Raw genomic sequence first — 20,028 nt, 5'->3', positions numbered from 1 at the left:
TTTATATAAGGAAACTAAATACTGACTAATTTTACTTTTTGAGTTTTTTCAAAGGAGATCAACTAAGTCTAGTTTCAATTTAATTAAGTTTTGAATTAGATGTCTTTGTTTTTCCTCATAATCCTGACAGTGTAATATGAAATGCTTTACTGTGTCATCATCTCCACAGTACTCACTTTTCCCATTACAGTGTTTCCCTGAAATGAACAGTTTGCTATTTAGCCCTGTGTGCCCAAATCTGAGACGTGAAGTGATTGTTTCTTCTCTTCTCCTCCTCCCTGTACTTTTCATTTCTCCAGTTTTCCATTAGATTTTACAAAACCATCATCCTTGCTTTTCTTTCTCCAATTGTTTTTGCCATCTTTCCTTCATTTTCCGTATTTTTTAAATTTCTGTTTTAGTAAAGATGATCCTTAATTCCATATTTCTTACCCCAGTGCCTTCTTTGCAAAATTTTCTGCCATTTCCTTTCCCTTGACACCGTAATGTGCTGAATAAATATACAATAATAAAGTTATGTTGAAACCAAACACACCATTGTTTTTCTTGTGACATTACTAATCAGTTTGATGTGTCGCATGGCCCTCTGCCTATTGAAAAAAACAAAAGTTGTATCCATGGCCGACTTCTAACAGCAATTATCCAGTACTTTAAACAGATTCAAAGTCAGTTGATTCACATCTGATTCACACCCACTCTGGGCTGTGCTGGGAATCTTGCATACAGTGGGCTGGTGTACGCACTGACGGTTAAATGTTAAATCTTGGTAGCATGTTCCATCTATTGAAAGTCAGTTTTCTGTATAAGTTTGGTATGTCATACATTATTGAAAGGATTACTTTAACTGACGCACCCTTGAACGCACCACAGGTGTGTGGAATGGCATGCGCTGAATGTTAGTCTACTACTACTACTACTACTACTACTACTACTACTCCCGACGAGTATTGGTCAAGTTACCTGAAAAAAGTCATCAGTAACTAATTACTGTTACAAGTACCGCGTTACTGCCAATCTCTGCTCCCTACATGTGTATCTTTTCCCCTTGATCATTTTACTGTCAACCTGCTGTGTGTGAATGCCACAACAATGGTTTATTCAACCAATCCTAACTGGAAATCTGCATCCGTGTCCTTGACTTGAACGCAACGCCCCGAACGTTGCCACATCCAACATCCTGGAGACAACAACCTTTTTACTGACAGCAGCCTATTGGTTCTTTTTCATCACTGACACTGGATTGCCCAATCAAATATCCCTCTGTGCGCTAGAGTTTACAGTGGTTTAGAAGTGGCTCATAAAGAAGGACAAACAAAAGTGAAGAGGCAGAGCTAAAAGGGTTCGAAAGAAAAATAAACTTGAAATAGATTCAACACAATGTGCCAAATTAAGCAACACGTTGGCGTCTCACCGTCAACCGTAGAACCAGCAACAACTATTAAGAAGCCCTGACTGCAGCAGCCCCTGTTTAATGCCTCCTTTTACCATGAGCCACTGCTAATAGCTAAAGTGTAACTTTTAATTGTTACAGTGTGGGGTAATTATCCCAACAACTGTACCAACCTGATCAAATAAAAAAAAACCTGCTTCAGTAACGGTAATCAAACTCCAGGACTGATTTGTATTCCCAGACTTACCTGCTGTGCATCAACATTAAAGCATTGATTGACTTCAGATGCTCCAGGGAGAGCAAGCAAGTAAATGTTAGGTTGTTATTAACCCTTTTGCCCTTAAAGTGTATATTTGCTCCTCAGTCTCAAAGTGTCTATATATTTTATTCTTACTCTTCCTATATTTATTGTGGTTCTTTTGCACTGATATCACTAATCTGCATCATTCTGGACAAACCAGTCAATGCTCTTCATCAGCACCATGAAAAAGGAGCTACAAAGTTTTTACTCTTTTTTTTTTTTATTTGCAGGTGTCTATTATTTACTTTTTACTGACTTTGACCGAAAGACCTCTTTCTACATATAAATATATATAAAAGCTTCCTAAAAATAATCCAGATGACTTGTAAGTGGATTTTTCTAACAGACTATTAGATTCTGTAAATCATTCATAATAATTTCTTCACTTTCTTACCAAGAAACGGTTTGACTTTCTAAGAAATGAAACAAAAACTAAATTAAAACAATTGAGGCCTATCAAATTATTTCCATGACAAATAAGTTTGCCAAGACATACCATGACTTTAGCCAAACAGGACACACCCACAAATTTTGCTTTTAACTTTCATGTCCGGCACTGCTGAGTAGTGAATCCGGTAAAGGGGAAGCGGAAAGTTTAAGGCTGACTCGACAACTGATTAAAAAGATTATAAAACTGTTAATCAAATTATTCCTTGTTGGAACAATCACCGCTTTGCTCTGCAGATGTGCACTGTATAACTTATTGAAAGTAAGTATCTTAAATTACAGTAAATGCAAATCATAAGGGAAGGCTTGGCAGGGAATTCCCTTGTGATGGGGCAAGGGCAGCGTTTGTGAAAGAGAAACCCAAGGGGCAAAATAAAAGCCAAATACGGAAAGAGCAAGCAGATCGCCAGAGGCGTCTTCACAAACACACATCATCTGCAATCTTTCTCATCATGTCAACAGGTCAGTAATAGATTTAAAAAACACTGCATGCAATATGAATAGAATAAGCAATTTTCAGCTGCTACCTTGTCACAAAGAGTCGCCAGAGCATAGTGTCTGTAAATTTTTGATTTGGTTTGAGTTTTAACACTGAAAGGAGATTCGGGCATCCATTAATAATCAAACCAGCAACCTTTTGCTTACTAAGCAAATATATTGAGAGAAATGTTGTTACATGTGTTAGATTATCATTTTCATTGTAATAATACAATAGCGCAAAAAATACAGCCTGCCTGGAAGTTTGTACAAATTGCATTTTGTACTTTCAAAGTAACGATCAAAACATATTTTTAAATGTGTTTTTGAACAGATTTTTCTTATCTGATTAAGAAAATGGATGCTGATGAAGAAACTCTCCTCAAGAATCTGAAAGCACTGGTTACAAATATCCAATGGAGCCCAAAGGAGGTCGCTGACTTGTTTGATGCTCTTTTGAAGAGATTTGAGTCATCAGTAAATGACAAATCACATCTCCTCACATGGATGATCAAAATGTTCCACTGCATAGAGATTCACTTTATTACTTCAGACTGGAAAAATGAAGATGGAAAAACACTTCTGGAACTGCTGCAAGACAGAAATGTAACAGATGAAACCTTGAAGGAATATTTAGCCAGTGAAGTCTCTGGAGGAAATACTTGATGAAATTGACAAGTTGAACCAGGTTGATGAAAAGCTTTTAAATGATGTCAGAGATATTGTATCAACAGTTCATGGAGGGCGTGATATTCCTGAGAACTGCTCACAGAAGAGTGAACTGAAAACCATCTTAAAGAAGCTCTGTTTGGCAGTGGAAAAAACAAAAACTAAAAATATTAAAATGCCATTTAGGCCACGACTGACGCAGATGGTGAGCTGGTGCCTGATGGCTCTTTCAGAAACAGGACGATTGATTCAGGTTGGCACAGGAGAAGGGAAGTCCTGCATCATTGTCATGTTTGCAGCTTTTCGAGCTCTGAGAGGAGAAAAAGTCAAGGCAGAAACTCAGACAGAGAGAATCACCCTCATCAAACCTCTACCACTACATTAGCTTTGGTAATGACCTGCGTGAAAACGGGAAGTTTGCAGAGAGCATCAACATGTACACTAAAGCCATTCAGAAGGATCACTGTTGGGGAGCTATTGCATATTACAACCGTGCTTTTACATCTTTGAAGCAGCAAGACAGGAGTCAGAGTCCAGACTGTATCAGTCGAGCTCTAGAAGATTTGCAAAATCAGTGCCTGTTATCCGCTCTAGAGATCCTCTGATGTGCCGCCAGCTAATCAGCCACCCCTCCTTTGATATTCTATGTCCAAACATTAGACTCACTGTTTTCACTAGGAGACTTTTTTCTCAAAGAATAGTAGAAAAATAATGAAGACATGTTAGGAGGCAGGTGTTTAAGTAAACAAGGGCTGCTCTAAAGAATATTTGTTAGGTTTTGAAGAATGGGAGCAAAATAATAGCAGCAGCCAGTTATACCCATCAGCCTCCTAGTAGATACAGCTATGGCATAAGTTTTAAAATCTTATGTTGCCATCTCATGTGTAAACTTATTTTTCACATCCATAGCTATACTGTTAAGTAAGTCACAGTTGGTCCAACTAGATTTAGTTACGTTTCTGTGTACAATGTCACTGCAATTCAGACAATTAATCATTAAAATTAAGTGATGTATAATATGTGTCTGGACTCATGAATAAAGTAAAGGCAATAACACAGTCAAACATTAGCACGTGAATGTACTCTGGTCTGATTGGTGGATGAGACCTGAAGAACCATCATACACCTGCTACTATGGTCAGACTTGCATTTCTTTAGAAGGTTTTGGTAGCATCAGTGACCTGAGCACTATCTGGGTGACTTTATTGGCAGGTTTGTGGTCATATTGAGTAAAACACTAAGTCCAGCATGTGAGTTATGGTCATTCTAAGAGATGGAAATGAATCAGGGTGAAAAATGATACTCTAGCTTCAAGCAACACTCTGAATGAATGCCAACTGTCTGACAGATACAGACCCACAACACTTCCCACTTGTCTTTAATTCCTCGAGTCATTCATTGTCCACACTGTTGAGATCAACGCAAGGTCACACAGTGTAAAGTTTCTGCCAGATCTCAAAATGCATACAGAAAAAGTGTGGTCTTTTTTTAGAGTGTGCTTTGTAAGTCAATATGAGGGTACTTGGGTTGCAACAGCACTTAATGTGATAAAACCTCCAAGGAAACCAAGTGACACAGTGTAGCAACAGAGTGGAGGGTTTGAACAGGACCTTTAAGTTCCACAAAATCACTCTGATCTGCTGAGGCCTGGGCAATATCTGTGCATGTCAAAAACAAAGGAATAACTTTATTTCTTTTAAGAAATCAACGATATGAATATATACAGTATACACAAATCAGTTTTACTACTGAATGTGCTCAGATATCAGGGACCAGATAAAACATTTCTGTGTGCATGTCTGAGTAAATGAAGCCAAGCACTTCTGAGTCAGTAGATGGCAGCACCAGACTGTGTTTCTATCAAAGCATGGTAAGTGAATGGTTGGTGATTCATCATCATATCAGATAATTTAGGAGAAACAATCCACATCTTTCTGTCTTCTAATTTCTTAGATTATGTGTGAGAGCTTAGTGTATAAACACCTTACTGTAAACTGAACCATATCTGTTCCTTTTAACTGAAGGGACGTGAAAGATTATGATGAAGATTTCTTTCAAGGTTTTTTACACAAAATCAGCTCGTTCCTGTTTATAGACAGAAAGGTTAAGGTGGAAAACAGAACAGGAAGATTTTATCAAACTGTGCGAAAACTGGGGAAGATTCATCACTTAAAAACCCCCCGAAACACAACTTGTGTGAGCATTTGTTTGGTAGAATCGACTTTAGTAGAAATTATTTTTGACTGAACCAAAAAGGAGTTAAATTTAGAACTACTGACAGAACTGAGAAACCATGGGGATCCAAACTAATGACTTAAATAAGTTTAGAATAAAATCTGTGAAAAGCCTGAGATTGTCTACATTTGTCTGCATGAAACAGCAAATTAATGTTTGGGTAAAATATTGTAAAGTCGTTTTTAGTCATTAAATTTTTTTATATATTTTTTTTTGTTTCCACATATACCCTGAAACTTGCTGCTAAGCACATTATTCATGAAGAAGTGTATTAACCCATGATGTGAATCCTGTTGATGAGGAAGAGGCTGAGCTCGTTATTGGAGCTTTAGTTTACCTGATCAAGTCCATACAGAGTGTTTCTATTACAATTGGAATTGTTTAATAATATGCAGATGACACTGAGATAAGACATCCCACTTACAATTTAACTCAAAAACTTTGTGAAAATAATGAGATGTTAAATGTCTCCAACTCCTCTCTGACTGAATAAGGACAAATGTCAAACATGTCCTCATTTCATTATGAGGACATCAACACAGCCTGAACCATGGAGGTAAAACCATGACCTGATGGAGGAACATCATTCGTTCAAACAGCGTCTGAAATAAATTATCTGAAGCTTTCCTGCGAAGTTTTAAGCCCCTGAGTGATGTTCCTGCTGCTTCTAGTCTGCGGCTGTGGGTTCATTTGTGTTTGTTGTTACTGCTCAGCAGTCGGTTAGCCACATTTCACATTTGTCCCCAGCCCCCAGCGCTCTTTCTGAAACCCAAAGAACCACACGAGAAGAACAAGAAGTGAGAACAAACTTTACTGTTCCTGCGAGAAAGCAGGCAACGACAGAGTCTTACACTTGGAAATAAAATATAACAGGAAACAGTAAAAATATTAAAGACAGTGCATTATGCATTATTTATAAAATACATAGTATCATTTCTATATTATGGAAGAGATATTGCCAATATGGCCATCATAAGACAGTTAAGAGCAGGTTGAGGACAACATGCTTTTGAACATACAATATAATGATTTTTAAAACGTTTGAGACCAGCAGCTGGTTCCAGTGGTTGGACTGGTGGGTTACTTCAGTAAGGAGTAAACATCTGGCTCTTGTACAAAGTCTGAAAACAAAAAATACACACAGTTCAAACAACATGAGAAAAGTATAAAACTAAGCCGGTCTGTTATATTTATATGAAGCAAATTGACAGTATTGTATCAAATCAATCACAGTGAAAATAACATATGAACATATCCAAAAAACATTTTCATTAAGCAAGCATTTCTCAGTGGGTTCAAAACTCTTGTAATTCTGAAATTTGACTGCACTAATGAATCCAAAACCACTTTAGCTAAAAGTGTTGCAGCCAGGCTGTCGCAAATAAGGCTTTGATGCGAAAGAAACCCAGCAGGAAGTTGCTGGTACAGTAGCTTATGTCAAAGGAGAGAGTGTCAGCGGTTACTGTGTGACACATCACTGAGCTGCACGCATACACTAAAACCGAAAGGGTTGTTTCTGAAAGATAACATGTTCTTGTCTCTTATTTTCTTTGTGGAGTCAAAATCAAAAGATATTAAAGTAAAGAATCTGAAAAGACATTTAACTGAGCCGCTCAAAAAGTTCTTCAGCAGTGGATCAAGAAGAAGCTGCAACAAACAGGAAGGCAGTGGCCTCCCTCATGGCAGTCTCAGCTCTTCACACCACTTCCTGTGCTTACACTGAAGGTTAACGTAGGACTCATAAATCCTTATCACAACCAATGTGATGAATTGGTTATGTCGTGCGGCAAGTGTGACACCACAGCTCAACATCTGCTAGACTCACTGCAGTCCTCTCCTGAACAACACTGCCATTAGGAAAAAATAAATAAATAAAATAAAAATGTACGGGCCAGAATAGGAGTTAAAGAAGTCAAATGAAATCGTGGAGACTTTTTCAGTTTTTTCTCCAGAACGTCTCATCGTTTCAATCTTGTCCTCAGTATAATCTCTCTACTGATATGATTGAAAACACTGATATAATACTGTACTCGTGTCTTCAACCCAGGTGCACCACACTGTCAAATGCAACAAGCTAAAAAAAAGATTTGAGAGGTCACAGAGAAGCCAAAACAACATCAAAGCTGGTGGTGCACCAACAGCTGTGACATCACTTCTGGTCTGTGTTGCTGTTTTAGGCGGTGATAATGGAGAGCATGAACAGAATCAGATATCTGTGGGAACCATCATAACTTTCATCTTGATATTTCTGTTGATTTCCATTGACTTTTACCGATGATGGAGGATGTCAAAAATTGTTATTGATACTTTTAATCTAGTAACAGATCTTAGTACATTTTTCACTGCCGGTGAAATCTATCGACTTTTAGTGTGTCTATTTGAAAGAGAGGGCTTTGCTTCTTCATGCTTTCCTGGCTCATGCTGCTTACACACTTTATATTTTACAAAGGGAAAAGTTAAACTTTTCAGGAAGTAGCCTTGTTTTCTTTGTACTGAACAAAGAGCATGTGTACCTCCAGGTCTGTTTGATCGGATTTCTGTTTGTTCATAACTGATGTCTTCAGTTCTCACTGCTGTGTAGACTACAGCTGAATCACTCCCTGCACAACAAAACACACACAGGTCATTAGTGCAAATAGTAAAGCTTATAAAAATGCTGTCAGTATACAGGATGCATGTTAAAGAAAGAGTTATGGTTTCCTATGTGGCATTATAAAATAGTTCTTAGAAACCGTTGGGGGCTTCAGAACTTCTGTGGCTGGATTTCCTGTTTCACCCAAAACACCCCAGTGACATTTTGATTTTTGGCATTAAGTCCAGTTGAAATCCAAAGTACCACAAAGACACCCACACTTTGTCACACCATGTACACAATATCATCAACAGTGTGATGAGAACTCACATTTTACGGTACACTACTGGTTTGGTATCTTTTAAACTTTAATGCTCTCAACTGCAGCAGTTACTTCCTTCTCCTGTTGTTTCACCTGAACATATTATAGAGGATACTTTGCAACACAGAATTGAATTTCACTGATTTTCACGTAGAGCTTTACTGGCATGTTGTGTAATTAATACAGAGCCATTAAAGTTCTGTATAAATATTGATCATCCAGTGGTTGCTGATTTAAGGTAAAGTATTCCAGCTGAGAAGTAATAAATGCAGAAGCTAGTTTTTCAAGGTCACTCTGAGACAGTCCATTTAGATAGATACCATATTTCTAAGATTTTGAGGGCCAAGTACAATAACATCAGCTTTATCTGAATTTAGAAGCAGAGAATTGGAGTTCATCCAGGTTTTTATGTCTTTATTCCTGCAGTTTAACTAATTGGTTTGTGTTACCTGGCCTCATGGATAGATTTTTAGTTTGTTTTTTGTCTGTTTGGGAGCTGACACACATCTGTTCCCAACTCTGGATAGTCATATTTTGGGGGGTTTAATAAATTGGTCCATATTTCTAGAAATGAGAGCTGCTCCATCCAAAGTAGGATGGATGCCGTCTCTCCTAACAAGACCAGGTTTCCTCCAGAAGGTTTGCCAATTATCTATGAAGCCCACATTTTGGACACCACTCAGACAGCCAGCAATTTAAGGAGAACATGCAGCTAAACATGTCACTCCTGGTCTGATTGGGGAGGGGACCAGAGAAAACTACAGAGTCTGATATTGTTTTGGCAAAGTTGCACACCGATTCAATATTGATTTTAGTGACATCCAATTGGCGTAACCGGGTGTCATTACTGCAGACGTGAATTATGATTCTACTGAATTTACGTTTACCCTTAGCAAGCAGTTTTAAATTAAGCTCAATGTCGCCTGCTCTGGCCCCTGGAAGACAATTGACTATGGTTGCCAGTGTCTCTAGCTTCACATGTCTTAGAACAGAATCACCAATTACCAGAGTTTGACCCCCGGCGGGTGTGTCGCCGAGTGGGGAAAAACGGGTACTAAGTAACTAAACATCTGACACAATTAGCAGGAAAGTGCAGGAGGGACAGGTGAAGAGGCCATGCTGCTAGGGAGTCAGCTAATTGCTAAGCTAAGCTATTAAACCCTAAAGACACATTGAGTGAAAACTTTAAATATAAATTAGCGAGTTAATAAACAGAGTGTGTGCTTTGGATGAAATATGTGAAGATTATACAATAAAATGAGAAGTTATCTATGTTTTTTTATTAAATTGTTGTGTGTTATAACAGGAAGTGACACTCTACCGCAGAGATAACGCACATAACAACAGACAACATTTAAACTAGTTTACCTTCCTGTTAGTGTTGAATTCAACTGTGAGCTGCAGATGAGTCATTTAATCTCTTTATCTCCATTAACAGCTTTATCAAACACATCAGTGTGAACACTGCTAAGCAGCTTTGCAGGTTTCTGGAGCTCCAACTATACTGCAACGTGTGAGCAAAGTGCAAACAGGACCCACAACAGATAATCGAACAGCATCCTAGTATTTACAACACATATCAACCCAATGAACTACGTAAAAACCTGTTGGACTCTTGCAGTGGTTCTGAGTCATGATGGAGACAGAGAGCAGTTACACCTCTGGCCTTTTTCTTGGTTGACTCTGATGATGATTTGACCATGACTGATGTTTTCATTTCTCAATAAAGCTTGATGACAATAAAACACACAGAGGACATCACAGCGGAGAGAGTCACACAGATGCTGCTGCTGTTACTGGTCACAATGAGAAACAAATGAATTACATTAGCAACTGGCACTGAAGGACTCTATATGCACAAAAGAACTGAGTCACATTAAATAAACCTACAGAAGCTATTCAGCTGGAAACCCAGGCCATGAAGAATCTGGTGGATATATATTGTTGGTGATGTTAATGCCAAATTATTGTGAGATGTTAATGAGTGCTAGCAACTTTTACACACTATACAAATAAGCAAAATAGCTTGTAGAACTGCAATCAGAGATCTGGGCCAAGCTTTAGCTGTTGGACAAACGGCCTCACATTTGACTCTAGAATACTAGAGTCAACAAAGAGGACTATTCCACTGTCATGTCTACAGCTGGCATGAGGTGTTTATATACAAATTCTGGGCCAGTCATCTCCAATTTTTTTCCTGTCCTGTGTAAAAAAAAAGTCTGTGCTATGCTCAGATGCAACTAAGCAAACTACCCAAATGTTATACTTCATTTTGCATAGGATTGCATAGAGCCCTGTAAAAACCCTCTTTATCACATGACAGTCATGTGAAACACTGAGACCCTCAACAGTTTTATTTCTTCTATCGGTACTGCTGTGAAAAACAAAAACAGAACTGATACAGAAGGTTATATGTGAACCGGTGGACTGTGGTCAGTGTATTCAAACTATGAAACTACAGCGAAATGTGTCACCTGGTCAAAAGGTCAGTATATCACACAAACTATAAAATGATTAACTACATAAAACTAAAACCCAGAATTAGGATATAGGTGACAAGTACTATGGGGAGATTTGATTTATTGTTTGTACAAACTGTTCATTCACATTTTTCCTCTTTTCTTAACAGCCCTGCAGTAAAACCTGAGCAGAGACATCTGATAGACCACAGGCTGTTAACCTCTGTTAACACATTAGAGAGGCACCTTCATGGTCCACTTTTAACACACGTCTTAAAACCCTTTTTTACTCCTTGGTGTATGACACAGTAGGTTCCTGGTTTTATTGTTTTAATCTAATGTGTTAATTTTATTATTTTTGATGTCATTCCAATGATCATTCAATTTTTTTTAAATCTGTATTTTTCTTTTTTTTACCTGCATGTCAGGTGTACAGCTCTTTGTTTTCAGTTGGGAGTTGTTCTGAAAGTTCTATATAAATAAATTGCTTGCCTACTAACAAACCAACTTTGAGCTAATAAAGACACAGACCAGCATTAAGAGAACAAAATTCACCAATTGTCATCTACAAACACAGAACAACTATAGTGTGATAATTTTTAGAATTGAACTGATTTAAGTGAATAATTTAAGGTGCATGTTAATGTAAGATGCAAAGCATAAAAGCTTAAAGCCCCTATGAGCAAGCACTTTACAAATGTGGGAAGGAAAAATTGCATTTAACAGGAAGAAATCTCAGACAGAACCAGCCGCAGATTCTACTGGAACCTGAGCCTTTTTTCTGCATTAGTTTCCCAGAAGGTACCAATAACTCTTAACACCTGACATGTACTAGCTCTCCTTTTTAAAATTGTATTAAGGATCAAAGTGTGTACTATTAGGGGTGTGGTCTGCTTGACTGAGGGGCAACTGCTAGCTGTCTGCTTGCCTTTGTTCAGCTAATTTAAATAACTGAACTGGCCGTTGTTTATGTTGTTGGAGCATTTTTAATCCAATTATCTGACAAATAAAATGGGTTATGGCTAATTAGCAGGTATTAGCAGGTATTAGCAGCGTAATAACCAAGCTAGATAGCATTAGCTGTTAAATGAGCAAAACCTTCTCTTCTAAATATAGTTACTTCTGGCTCCAAACAAACGAGACAACAGTGGCTAAAACAAAAACAATGACACTGAAAATGCCTTAAGATGTATATGGAAGAGAATGTTGTGTGACATTACACATTGCTCTCTTTTAAAGACAATCTATAGTCTCAACCCAACTGAAGATTTAACCATTATGGATACAAGCAAGGCTTAGATGAAAATACTAGAAAGCAAATTCTGTAAATGTTGTTTGTGAAACTGAAGAACTCCCTTTTCCTAAGAAAATGATTGTTATCAAACCTGTTTGCTTGCATTAAGATCTTTTATAATAAACCAAACCCTTACCTTTTGAATAAAATTTTAAAGTCGCATACAAGTATATACTGTACACACACACACACACACACACACAACGTATATAAAAAGCTACCTGTGTTGACTTTAACTGACTGTTGTTGGTGATGTAATTCTTTGAGATCACTGTATATGAGGCTGTCTTCAACATTTTCCAAATCAACTGAAACAAACCAACACGAACACCAAATTAATTTAGCACAGTGATCTTAACGAATACTTGTTAGTAGATAACATGTAACAACTAGTTTACATAACTCTGTGCGTCATATTTCTGAGTCTCACCTGCAGACTTCCTACAAACACGTTGTCTCAGCAACAGAACCACTAACACCAGCAGAACCACAACACACACTGATCCAACAGGCAACAACACAGGGAGAAGCAAGAATGAATCAGGAGGAGAGGTAATAATGGAGACTGGTGTCGGTGTGGATGTAGGTGGAGGTGTGGTGGTGTGTTTGTCTGAAATAAAGCAAACACAGTCATTAAGTTGTCGTCACATTGTGAATGTTGAAAGCTGCAGAAACACAGACAGGTGAGTGTGTCACCTGTGACAGTGATCCAGCTGGATGGAGACTCTCCATGACCGCTGATGTCACACTTGTAGAGGCCTTCATCAGACCTGGAAACATGCTGGATGGTCATGTGACCTGTAGGCTGCTTCCTGATGAGCGAGCCATCTTTATAGAAAGCAGCTGGGAGGTTGGAGGGAGTGGTCTTTGTTTTACAGAGCAGAGTGACGTCATCTCCCTCCATCACAGGGAGGACAGGACTCTGCAGGATCACTGATCCACCTCAACACAGAGACAAACTACAGCATTTCATCCATTTACACACAGCTTCATCAACACTAACTCCACACACTCAGCTTACCAGTGACTGTCAGGTTAACCATGTTACTGATGGGACCCTCTCTGGACTCACACCAGTAAACTCCACTGTCTGATTCATATAGCTTGCTGATGTCACAGGAAGAACCAGCTAGTTTTCCCCACACATCTCCACACTGAGTTATGTTCGGTTTGCTTGTGTTTCTCCTCAGAGTCCATCCAGCAGAGCTGTCGTCCTCCTCACAGCTCAGAGACACAAAGCCTCTTTTAAAAAACTGAGAACTGCTGGGACTCACAGTCAGACGAGCTGTGAGGGTTCAAAAGAAATAATGTTGAGACTTTTATTGTTGTAAAAAAATACATGACATATCATTGCATAAAACAACTAAATCTAAATACATGAAACTTTGTGTGACTGTAACTATATATCAACAGATTAAGAGCAGGTTATTTGATTCTGTGGTGTACAGTATCTAACCAGTTACTGAGTTCCTGAGAAGAGAAAAAACATATCTTTTGTTTTGATAACAAAACTTCATTCTGAGCGTTTAACAGATGTAAGCAGACACAAAAGAAGGTTACTGACCTTGGTGTGTTGTACAGCTCAGCAGTGAGATCACAGCTGAAAAGAGATGGTTATAAGTTTAACACAATAACCCTGAAGAAAAATATGACAAACCCGGGTCGTACTGTATGCTTCACTGCTGATTTTGTCTCTAATGCTGTGCAAAATAGAGGACAGTGGATACTGTAGTTCATCTCTATACCATTAGAGCTTCTGTGGCAGGTAATGTTCAATATTAGATTAGCATAACTTTGGATTTGATTTCTGGGTTTATTTCAAAATAAAACAACCGACTCAAGAAAGTAATTGGGGGCGGGAACTGCATGACTGAGAAATTGTACGTACAAAATATAACATACAACACAGTTTATATTTATGCAGGTGTATATGTTACTGACATGAACAGGCTGCCCTGCTCTCAAGCATTGTTTTAGAAGAAAGATAAAAATGACAGTGATGTTACTTAGACGGTGATGGTATTTATGCTAAAGCAAAACATATGATCATTTTTACTTTTTGTTGTGATTTTGGATGTTACCAATGTAAATATTGCAAACTATTCACGACTCAATGCCTAATTATTACACAGACACACAGACTTATATATATATATATATATATATATATCAGTTATACAATCAAATCAAACAGAATAAACATTGTTAAAACTGAGAGATTTTACTCACAGAGCAGACAGCGCAAACACGTTTCCTCCATTGTCCTTCGCACTAACTTCAAGGTTTTTGTTTTTTTTTCTTTTATTGATTTTTGTCAGTTGCACCAATTTAAGCCCTCCCTCTTCCTCTCCAGCAAACCTGGTGGAAACCTTAGCGTCATTTCCCCTGTTAAAACTGATAAAAAAAGAAAAAAAAAAAAAGAACAGAAAAATGTACAGCGGACAGGCAAATGTTAACCGGATTTGTTCATAGAAACGAGGTCAAGCCACACTGTGTCCTCCTAACATCAGAAAGTTTCTTTTGTTGTCTCAGCTTTTCTTCTTGTCAATTTGTTTTCTTGTGTGTGGGTGGTTTGCAGTATGGATTTTAAATTGAAGCACTTTACTAAAGGTCAGACTAAGAAGACGTTTAACAGGATAATAGAAGACGATGTGATACTTATAACTTAATGTAATTTTTAATAATATGTGAAGAAAAAATACATATTTGAACCGTTTCCCAGCTACCAATTGTCCCGTTGCTGTAAACATATGTTTAAATAAGATCAGGATACAAGCTCGTAGATTTGGAAGTAAAAATATGTGCAATGTGGATCGATCAAATTTCTGTTTTCGCAGACAGAAATACCTGCATGTGAAAAAGTATTGTGCTGTCCCAGAACACTGCACTTTAAAAACTAGAGCATGTAACGTTTACGAGTTTGTAAAGCGCACAATAAGCACTTCATTCTAACGCCATCACCAGTAGATGGAGACATTTGCTTTGGTTTATAAAGAGTGTGGCAGTAATTGCTGAGGTCATGATGTCAGGATTTTTGTGTGATTTGGTGGGAGTGTAGCTGTTGGCATGATGCCATTGTATATAATTTGAATTATTTATTTATCTTGTCAAGATCCATGTCATGATTGTAAATTGTTTAAGCTGTACATTACTTTATGTTTGTTTTTATGTAGTCAAGATTTTGGTGCTTTTATTTTGAAAGCCAAGCTCTCTTAAAAGTTGCGCTAGTTTCCTCTTTGGGTAGAAAGAAGAAAAACACCTGCAAGCGCAGAAAGGATGGTTTTTATTGAAAGACATGTTAAGTGGACTTTAACTACACACGGTTAAGCGGTTAAAGGAAGAACGGCGGCTGATTCCCTTTTTGCAGCATGCAGCCAACGGGGTATTTATTGATTTATCGTGTTTGTTGTACAGTTTTTTACTGCTCTGTCTTACCCTGAGTTTTATTTTGTGCTTTTTTATTATTAGAATTTTAAGAGATTATGATGATTTACAGCTTAACTGTTAGATCTTTTTATACTTCTTGTTAAATTTCCCTCATCTTACTGTGTGCCTTTAATGATGCTTACTATCACATTAAATATGGACAAAGGTTGCATCTGGTCACAAAGTAACATCCACACCTCTCGTGTTTACGTGTAGTTGAACATCCTCATCATCGTAATTGTAATAAAGTGATGTGCTGATATGTGGCACCCTGAATATTTTAAGTGTGTAATAAAACCTGGCCACCTTCTTTTGCTTTTGTTGTTGCAATAGTTTACATCCTTGAACAGAGCGAAATTTGCTCCCACCTGATGTGGTGTTAGGGTGATATTGAGTTTCACCAGTAGGTGGCAGTGGCGGCTCAGACAAATGAGTGACTGGCAAAGTAATCCCTTACAAAAGTAACGAAGGCCAGTCATTGTAATGGAAGCCATCAGTAACACAGAACTGCTGTTTTGCTGTGTTTCAGGTGAGATCAGTATACGAGAACTATATATATTTATGTAAAGTTGATACTTATTTAAAGTAACGTGTTGGAGTGCAATTCCTGTTTATAAGCCGTTTAATGTGACCGAATCCGAAAGTTATTTCAAGTTATCTGTGATGCGTAACGTGGGTGTGGTAAATAAATGATGCTACTCTCCTACATTAGACTTTGTTACAACATTGTTCCATCAGAAATAGGATTTAAAAATTAATTAAATAATTCACTGGCTTCAGTTAAAGTTACTAGAAATGTTTTTTTAAACCAGCCGGTATATCTTATATTGTGTTTATCATTAGTTACTCTTTTTACTAAGGGCTGATAACTAAAGTCATTACACAGTAATGCAGGCCAGTCATTGTAATGGAAGCTGTCAGTGACACAGAACTGCTGTTTTCCTGTGTTTCAGAGCAATAAACCTCAACATGCACCTGGATGAGCCTTGGCTTCCTTCAGTGTGTAACATACATCCTCCTTTAGCTGTGTCTGCAGTGTGTTTAGCTTTAGCTCATTAAACAACAAAAACCTGAATCTGGCTCATTCCAGCACAGCACAACAGGTCAATCAGGAAGCTTTGTTTAAATGTTATAATGACAAAGCTGCCACATGGAAGAAATTCAAGAAAATCAAGTGGTATCGCCTAAGTTAAAGTTAATGTGAGGTGAAACACATTTAGCTTGTATTTGAGACCACAGGCCTTGGTTTACAATAGAGACAGACAAGGCTGTAGGTCCACCTTATTCTGATAATGGTAGAGGGTTCTGGGAGGAAAAAATACGAGCAATATGTAATGCTGGCAAATCACAACCTCAAGGCCATCTTCACTGAGACTGTCACCATTTTCCCTGATTCCCTTCTTAGCTCACCTGCTCAGTCTGACCACAGCGACCTTTTCTGACACCTGTACTGTATTTTCAAAGGTGTTTTCCACAAATAAAGCCACTTCTATGTCAGTGAAAACACCTCAATAAATAGGTTATTATTTAATGTGACTATTATTTAAATAAACTTGTTAAGCTACTCATCTTTTTGATTTCCATCCACTGTCATGATCCTCATGTAAGAAGTACAAGCTCTGCAAGATTATGGCTTCTCCTTACCGCTTCTTCTCCACTTCATAACAGCAAATTAGCCCTAAAAATCAGCTTATTGGATAAAATACTATCTGCTGTTTCCTGAGACTGCATTATAAAGGATTGTTTGTACTGAAACTTTCACATAAAAAAACTCTATTAACAGCCTTTTTAAATTTCAAAAGATACTTTATTTGGTCTACAGATATGAGAGCTCTTTATTTTTGTATTTCCTTGGAATCTTCCAGAGAAAAAACTCAGGTCACTTAATTTTAGTTTTGGTTGTGAAATGAAGTCTTTAATAAAAAATTGATTTTCTTTTTAAAGGAGGACAGTGTAACCAGATGTGTGTGCAAATGTTTTCTAATCAGTATGTATATTTTTCTTTTGCTAGATATGTTCTTTCGTTGAGAGATGAGAAAAGTGATCTGTTTTGAAAGAGATTATTTTTCATCCTTAATGTGCGTTCAGGATTATAACCTCCCTTTCCTGTAAAACGTGTTCAGTGAGGAAGAGTTCCTCCCCTCCTGTTGACCTGAAGCCAGAACCGTTGAGCTTCAACTCTATTCAGCTTGAGAGCATGGAGCGAGCACAGCTGCTGTCGCACTGCTGGGCTTTGTTGTTTCTCCACTCATCCCTGACTGATGCTGCAGGTGAGTGTTACTGACTTTGCAGAGGCGAGAAGTGAGCTTCAAATACTTTTTTACTGTACTTAAGTAGAATTTTCATGTAGCTGTACCAACAGAGCTTATTGCATGCAAAGAGATGAAAGAGGCTAAAGCATTACATTTGTGTATCATTTATAGGGTTGTACTCAGAGGTTAAGTATCTGTGCTTTTACATAGTAAATCATTTCTGTACTGTTGCTATCTGTGTGTGTGTCATTTTAATTGTTGACAGCAATTGACTGATTTATGTGTATGCGACTTAATCTTGAAACTGCAGCTGATTTAATTCACTGAGTTAAGACTTTCCAGAATAATATAGGATCATTCATTGGTGGAGCGACTAATAATTATATTTTTAAGTCACACGTATTTGTTTGTTTCATGAATATAAAATCTTGAAGCAAATGTATCACATACCTTAAAAAAACACAAAAACACCGACACACACACGCACATGCACACACACACACACACACACACACATTTACTGTAAAGGAACATATCTCTAAATACTGAAAGAGGATACAGGAAGAGGATGTGTGTGTTTTCTTGACAGAGACCTTTAGCAGGTTATTCAAAAAGTTTCCTCTGACTACATGTTTGTCTTTGGAGTCTCTTCGTGTATGCTCACCAAGGGATTTCCCAAATGGGTTTTTCCTTCTTTAACTCTAACAATTAGGGAGATCCTAACCATGTGACCTCATAGATTGTTGTATCCATACCTGTATCACATATTACATGTGGTGATCTGTTACGTCCCCCCCACCATGGTGGAGGCAAAGGTAGGAAGGAGACAGCAACACCGGACAACCACAATCAATGAAGGAGGAGGAAACACGACAGTTAAGAATCAGGCAGGATTGCAGAATGACACAGTTTGTCAGCTTAATACACACTGGTCTTCTCTTTTGTCCTGTAGACCTCGTAAACATCACAGCTGAAACTGGACAGAATGTCACTTTGTCATGCAGAGCCAACAACAACAACCTCGTCACATTTCTGGAGTGGAGCAAACATGGTCTTAGGAAAGGATATTTACTTTTGTACCGTGACGAGCGGTTTGATCTAGAGAACCAGCATCCATCGTTTAAGAACCGAGTGGATCTGCAGGACAGACAGATGAAGGATGGAGACGTGTCTCTGATTCTGAAGGATGTGACGCTTGATGACCGTGGAAGTTACGAGTGTCGTGTTGAGACAAAAATGAACCGCAAAAAGAGAACGAATCAGGATGACGACCCTGTCATCGTCATCAGCCTGAATGTTGTTCCTCCAGGTGAGGTGAAGCTGCTTCCTGGTTGTTGATGTTTCTATAGATTTTGTTGATGAGACTTTGTAGAAAGCAGCTGGTGTGAATGTCTGACACCTGTTTATAACCTACAGGTCAGCCGGGAGGTGACGAGGAGGATGGAGAGAAGAAGGGACAAAGAAGTCGTAACAGTATTCTCATTGTGGCAGTTCCCACTGTTCTTGTCTTTGGTGTTCTTGCTGTACTGATCTACAGAAAACACAAAAGACAGATTCAGGGTCCAGATGATTACCAGCCTCCTGCTGAAGTGATGACTATTTGAAATGTCTCAGATTCTACAGCTTCTACAGTGTCCTGATGATGCTTCAAATCCTCTCACCAACTGTGTGTAGAAAAGCAGCCCGACTCAGTAAACATGTTCAATGGACTGTACAGTCCACTGCAGGGCCCATATATGTCCCATGGTACATTACTGCAACTCCCTTATTCACCAAGGGTGGCTAAAAATGTCATTTCTACACCAGCTTCTCTTCCTGACACCACCCATCAGGGACCTTTGTTTGGGCTCGCCCTTTTGGGCCATGGAGACCCTGAAGGGGAATTCTGCGGACACATGTGAGCACATATGTTTGCTTTGAAATGAGATGCATCTGATACAGGGATAGTGGGAGGTCTTTGTGCTAATAGTGGAATAAAGGGTTTGAAGAGAGGTGTAAGTAATGGAAACAGCTGCTGTGCAGACACCGTCACAAAGTGCTAACTGACACGTTTATCTCTTACTGACTGACAGGAAAGTCCTGAGCTAACCCTAGTGTGGGAGTCAAATGTCCACCTGAAATTATTTTTTTAAACGACAAATAATAATACAGCTGCATAATGGTGTTTGTTCTGAGCCATGTGCA

Source organism: Pelmatolapia mariae, unplaced genomic scaffold, assembly GCF_036321145.2.
Source record: "Pelmatolapia mariae isolate MD_Pm_ZW unplaced genomic scaffold, Pm_UMD_F_2 NODE_ptg000566l+_length_73125_cov_1, whole genome shotgun sequence".
NCBI classification, from domain to species: Eukaryota; Metazoa; Chordata; class Actinopteri; order Cichliformes; family Cichlidae; genus Pelmatolapia; species Pelmatolapia mariae.
The sequence above is the reverse complement of the archived record's forward strand: the minus strand, read 5'-3'. Positions refer to the sequence as shown.